The 6,666-nt window shown below is 44.9% G+C and overlaps 1 non-coding gene across 1 annotated transcript; it reads right to left on the reverse strand.

Annotated features, from left to right (window-relative positions):
- Positions 1–624: 624 nt before the first annotated feature.
- Positions 625–754, reverse strand: LOC125360281. The gene has a single exon (XR_007212682.1). It is a non-coding gene; the product is annotated as a small nucleolar RNA SNORA3/SNORA45 family (small nucleolar RNA).
- Positions 755–6,666: the final 5,912 nt, after the last annotated feature.

Consider the following 6,666-nt stretch of genomic DNA (forward strand, 5'->3'; position numbering starts at 1 on the left):
TGTAGGAGCCCAGTTTGTAAACAGGTTAGACTGGGTCTGGCTTAGCAAAGGAAAAGGCATAGACAGCAGAGAGTGACAGAAATGCCATTTAGGATTATATTGCTATCACAAATGGAAGTGGCCTTTTTGAGAGGTATCTGAGATCTTTGGGTGCCACCACCCAGTGGGGTGGCTGTTGATCCCTTGGAGGTCAGGAGGGTTGTTTTCTGGTGTGGTGTTCTTTACTTGTGTGGTGGATTCACAGTGTGACACCTGCAAGTTTGAAGGAAATGTGAATGGTAAGAAATAGTCCACTTTTCTATTGCTGTACTTTGGCTTTAATTTCTCTCTCTCTCTCTCTCTTTTTAAAGAACATTAGCATTTAACAAACCTCCTCTGTATGGCTTTAAGCCAACAGGACACAGGTTCCCTAGCACCCTTAATATTCTCCTCTGCTCTTTTACTGAATAATTTGGCTGTCATGATAACAGGCTACTTAGCCAGCTTTCCCTTCCTGAGGCCTCTGTAGTAACCCTAGAGAGAAAAAGATTTACAACACACTACAATACAGGACAGCAGATATCAACCCTTTAAGGGTGTTGAGGAAATTGGCCTGACAGCCAAAACTCCCTTGGATCTGTGGAAACGTGTTCCTAATCAAGGCACTAATGGGGCACTGGCTGCCCCCATGAGTGAATCAAGACCAGCAGTTTCTCTCTAAGAATGCTAGCATACCAGATCAAGTGCTGTTTCAGGATGTGACTGTAGTCTCAGCTCGCCACATCTTTAATAGGACTCCATCTCCTGGTTGAAAGAGGTATAGAGGGTACTCAGGACAGACTTTTATCCTAGAAGCTAACTTGTGCTTAGAGGTTTAGATCCTGGTTAAGCTGTTGAATATAAAGCTTAATTACATTCTATAGTTTAAGTGTAGGGAGAATACCTCCTTTATGGACAGCTCAAGCAACTGTCATAGTTTCCCTTTTGATGTTCAGAGCACTGCATGATGCTTACTTATCTTATGTATGTATGTATGCATGCATGTATATATGTATGTATGTATGTATGTATGTATGTATGTATGTTGTATGTATATATGTGCCAATATTTGAGATTTTTCACTCGAGGTTGGCACTTTGCCACTTGAACCACATCCAGCCTCTTGGTAGTTAATTGGAGATAAAAATATCACAGACCTTTCTACCTGGGTTGGCTTTGAACTATAATCCTCAGATCTCAGTCTTCCAAGTAGCTATGTGAGCCACCAGTGCCTGGCTACAGTCACTTATCTTTTGGCCTGAGTACAGCTTCCAGGAGTTTGCATATCTCTTGAGGATGTTTTATGACCTTATTAGAGGCTAAATTTCTGTCTCTCACTCTCTCTCCCCTTCTCTCTCTCTGTATGACCCCATGGATATGGACAATCAAAAAGACATATTTGGAGTCAGTATAAATGTTAGCTTCTTCTCTTCTGAAAGTTCACAGGCCCAGAAGATGGCTCTCAAGTCAGCCTTTTGTGTGGACATAACCTGTCATGAGCCTCTTTGATTCAATGACCTCCTGTGGACTCCCCAGTGCTGCATTTCCATGGTCCACAAACCTGTTGATGTTTGTGAAGAGCTCCCAATTTGTGTGGTTAAATGGCTGGCCTATTAGGTCTGGTTGTCTAAAAATGTTTTTGATCATCCCCTGCTCTAACTGTGGTATCTCATTTAAGTGTCTTGGTTTAGGTACGCCCCCCCCTCCCCCCCACCACCACTGGAGCCTTGTCCGCTCACACGATAGTGCGACCGTCTGTGTATGTCATTATTAGGCTTTGGATTCCCTTGTCTGTTTTCAATCTCTTGGATTAGAACGCATTGAGAGTTAGTCTGATGAAGGATCTGAGCTCCCACAACAGTCTTGTTGAAGACAAGATGTCTTTCATCTGAAGCCAACCTTACATTGAAAAAAGTTTGTCCTCAAGTAGAAGTGTAAGTTGCAAAAATGCTGTCTTTCCTGGAGTGCAAGGTGACTGTGTGTGTGGGGAGTGTGGGTGGGGGAAATGCATAAGGAAAAAGTTACAGTAGTAGAGAGAGTCTGGACTTACTCTGGTGACCTTTTGTTCTTCAAACCTATGAAATCTTTAAGAAAATGTAGGTAGGTGCCAGTGGCTCATGCTTGTCGGCTTAGCTACTTAGCTCAGGAGGCTGGGACTTCTTGTTTGTAAGCCAGCTGACATGGTAGCAGCCAAAGATTCCAGTGTTTGGACCTATGAAAGATTCTTCCTGTGCTAGAAATAACAGTACCCAAGTGAAGACTTAAGGAAAGCTTAGTGACTACTAGATAATCTTAAGACTGCATGAAGTGAATCATGTTCTTGGTATTAAAAGAAACAAAAACATATTTGTGACAGAAATTTAGTTAGTGTCTTACAATGGAACATGTGTGTTGCTTAGATAAATGTAATTACTGCAAACATTTATATGATCCAGGATTTTGTTTTTATTTTGAAATGGGGGCATTTGTCATTTACAAGTTTATTAAAACTAAAATCTGGGGGCTGGAGTCATGGCCCAGATGGTAGAGCATCTGCTAATGAGCAAAAGCAAACTTCAGATACTGAGTCTGAGTCCTGGTCTTGAACAAAAAATAAAGAAAAATGAAGATCTATTTCTGTTAAAAAAAGAAAAAAGCAACTGAAGTTTCTACTACTGGCTCAGATAAATTTAATACCTATCAAAGATCACTATGTACTCATTAAAAATAAGATATGGTATTGATTAACCTGTGAGATTTGTGCAGAATATCTTTAGGTAAGAAAAGAAGCTCCAGAGCCTGGTTCTGCTGGCTTACACCTGCAATCCTAACTACTCAGGAGGCTGAGCTCTGAGGATCATGGCTTGAGGGCAGCTAGATAGACAAACCTGTGAGACTCTTATCTCCAATTAACCAGCAAAAAGCCTGAAGTAGAGGTGTGCTCAAATGGTACAGTGCTAGCCTTGAGGGAAAAAGCTAAAAGATAGCATGAGGCCTTGAGTTCAAGCCCCTGTCCTGGGACAACAACAACAACAACAACAAAGCATGCTCCATCACATCGATGGGGGAATCATTCTGTGCATTGGCGTGTGACATGGGGGTGTTTTGTCTCAGACTAAACAAAAGGCAGGAGAAAGAGGACTACAATTTGACTATGCCTCTCAACCCCGACCATAGTTCATAAATGGAGGGTTTTGTTTTTTTTAGACACAAAAGATTACCCAGGGTAATTATCACCCAACGGTGAATCATACTGGCATGTTTAAAATCTTTAATTACATCCTTTATATTTGTGGCTTAATTATAGATATTTCTGTGATGACTATTTCTCTGATTATTGCTTTTAATATCTGATTAATTAACTTCTTGGGATAAATTCCCAAGGGAAATGATGACTGAATCAAAGATACTCAACAAAAATCTGTGGTTCTAACTTGGCATTGCTGAATGTTTTTACTTTTTAGAAATAGGAGGTGTGTGTGTGTGTGTGTGTGTGTGTGTGTGTGTGTGTGTGTGGTTCTGAGGCTTGAATTCAAGGTCTGGGTACTGTTCCTGAGTTTTGTTTTGTTTTTTTCCCTCAAGACTAGTGTTTCACCACTTGAGCCACAGCTCTACTTCTGGCTTTTTTTTTTTTTCTGGTTAATTAGAGTTATAAGTCTGAGGGACTTTCCTGTCTGGGCTGGCTTTGAACCTCAATCCTTATCTGCGTAGTTAGGGCTACAAGTATAAGCCACTGGCACCCAGCTATAAGCCACATTTTAAATTTATGAACACAAAAATATACTAATGAATGTTGGTTGTGAAAATTGTTAGGATTGGTAGGTAAAAGCAAACTGTGCATCGATTATTATCAGTATTTTATTTATTATGATTATTTTATTAATTAATATTCTGATGCTTGGGATCAAACCTAGGGTCTTAACTATGCAGTTACTTATTTCTGTCAAATTCTCAGGGATTCCTAGACTCTGTTACTTCCTCTGGTTCAGTTACTTGTTCTTTGGCGCCCTCTTCTGGGAATTCTCTGGGTTGTTGGTTGTCCTGCCACGGAGAAGGCCCCACTATGAGATGGGGGTGAGATGGTGGAGGGAAGTCTAGCCGTCACTCAGGAGCCCAGGTACAGAGGCTCTTGCTCTCCGTCACAGTAGAACCCCTTCCATACTGCGGGTAGGTATTTCCTGGAGGACAAAGTTGGTCCCAACACTTCTCTTTCACTTCCCACCCAGCACCTGGCTCTTAGAAAACCCTCTCTGAGCTTCTCTCCACACGCAGGGTAATGTGGCAGCCCCAGCTTGCTGCAACGCCCACTTCACCTTCTGTTTCTCTGCTGCCTCTTTGGTCATGTTTCTTCTAACTGCTTGTGTCACGTCCTGTGATCTCCGTCCTGTGAGCAGGGCCACACTCTCTCATCACCACACCTCTGCCTGTGTCCCTACTTCCCTCTGCCTGGAGTACTTGGTTATCCTTATCACAAGCTAAGACTTCTCCTCAAGTCCCAACTCAAATATCAGCTCCCCAAGGACTCTTCCTCAATTTCCCAGGCAGAAGGAAGTTCTCTTTTCTTTTCTTTTCTTCCTTCTGGCTGCTCTGAGCTCTTGGTCCCTGTCACTCAGTGTGCTTGCTGCATCATGACGGTACATGGCTCTGTTCCCTTGCTCATCCCCACCCTCTGAGTTGGCCCAGTGTCATATTCTTATTACCTAGCAGAGGGCCTGACACACTGTGGTACTGCAAAACTATTTGTGGAATGAATGAGTGAATGAATAAATGAATGTGCTTCCAGACTGTAGCATTTAGAGGTTTACTAATTGAAGGAGAACAACCAAGATAGATGAGTTTAAGTGTGGGTCTGGCTCCGCCCCAGCCCTGGAGCTGGGTGGTTGAGCTCTGAGGCAGAAGAAGGATAATAGGCCTTTTGTGATTCTTAGCTGCTTCTGTTCCTGCAGGTGGGTCCCTGAAACTGGCTGAGTCCATCATAGCCATTAAGTGTCGTGACGTCACCTCCTGAATGCAGTGAAGTCTTCGTCGTGCAGCACAAGCACCCGTGCAGAGGGCACTGGCTGTCAGAATTAGAGGCACTGGGGATGGGTAGGATGTGGGGTTTGGTGGGGGATTCTCTGCTCACACAGCTGCCTTCGGCGTGAGGTGGACCATCCATTGGATCAAGCACAACTGGATTGTGGATTCTGAGAAGATTTGCCCTAACGGCCACAGGTCAGAACCTTTGCCAAGAGAATCACAGGGTGGGTAGGCTGTGGGGTGTGTGTGTGTGTGTGTGTGTGTGTGTGTGTGTGTGTGTGTGCTTTTGGAGAACAGAGCTGGACAGCTTGCCTGTCCCAGAGGGCAAGTACAGTGTGGACGGGTGTTCCAACTCGTAACTGGGGCCCCGAGGGGGTTGAGGACTCTACATGGAAAGCTCAAAGGCATGGGTTCGAATCCACCTCTAAGTGGATCAGTTGTGTGATCTTGGGACATTTCTTAAATGGAGAGGGTGTTTTCCTTTTCCTCTCAGGAAAATGGGGTAATGACACTCACTTCCTAAGGCCATTGTGTGGAGGAACTGGGTACTGTGTAGAAGATGCTGCTTTTGCTAGACCCTGGCAGCTTGTGCTTGTAATTCTAGCTATTCAGGAGACTGAGATCTGAGGACTGTGGTTGGAAGTCCTCCCTGGCAGGAAAGTCTGTGAGACTCTTATCTCCAATTAACCAGCATTAAAAAAAAAAAAAAGGAAATAGAGTTGTTGCTCAAGTGCTGGAATGCTAGACTTAAGAAAAATAACTGTGGGACAATGCCCAGGCTCTGAGTATTGGTGTGTGTGTGTGTGTGTGTGTGTGTGTGTGTGTGTGTACAAGAGCATGTGCATCTGCACACACACACACACACACACACACACACACACACACACACACTTCTGCCTGGTGCCTGGCTGGCTCCACAGGGGCAGAAGCCATGAATGTCATAGAGAAGCTATCCACTGAGAACAGAGGCTCCCCTTTCCGTCTCTGTAGGAAGTGGGAGCACTAGGTCACAGGCAGCAGAGAGCCACATGAGTGCTGCAGGAGGCCAAGGGCAGGACGCAGGCCTGTAGGGTGACGGGGCTGTGCTGAGGGCATGCCCACTCCTGGAAGGGCCACGGAGAGTGGTGGAAGGAGCAAAGATGGCTGGCAGTGCCTTGTGTGTCCACACACTGAAGTAAGAAAGCAAACAGCAGCAGCACAAGAACTGGGTTGGGTTTCCTGGGAGGTATAATTATTTGCCTATTATAGGCAAAACATTAAAAAAATTATAGGGGGGATCCTGGCGTGGGTTTTTAAAATTTCCATTGTGAATGACAGAAACCCCAAGTCACGTCGGAGTCTTCAGCTTGTCTTCCTAGCAGATGGGATGGAGGGGAAGTGGACACAGCTCCTGCGCCCAATGAGGAGACATGGCTGTCCCTGAGACTGCCCAGGAAAGCTTCTTGAGGGAGGGCCTTTGAGTCAAGTGGGCAAGGGGGGCCAGCCACCATGGGAGGCAAGCCGGGACACAGGGTACAGGATGTGGCAGAATGTTCTGGGAGGAAGCATCTGTGCCTCTATGGACTGGTCCACATCAGATGCTACTCTTTCTTCCCAGATTCTCAACTGTCCCTGGCTGTGCCACCTTTTCACCGCCCCCACCCCCCATCT

This window comes from Perognathus longimembris, chromosome 11, assembly GCF_023159225.1.
Source record: "Perognathus longimembris pacificus isolate PPM17 chromosome 11, ASM2315922v1, whole genome shotgun sequence".
Taxonomy (NCBI): Eukaryota; Metazoa; Chordata; class Mammalia; order Rodentia; family Heteromyidae; genus Perognathus; species Perognathus longimembris.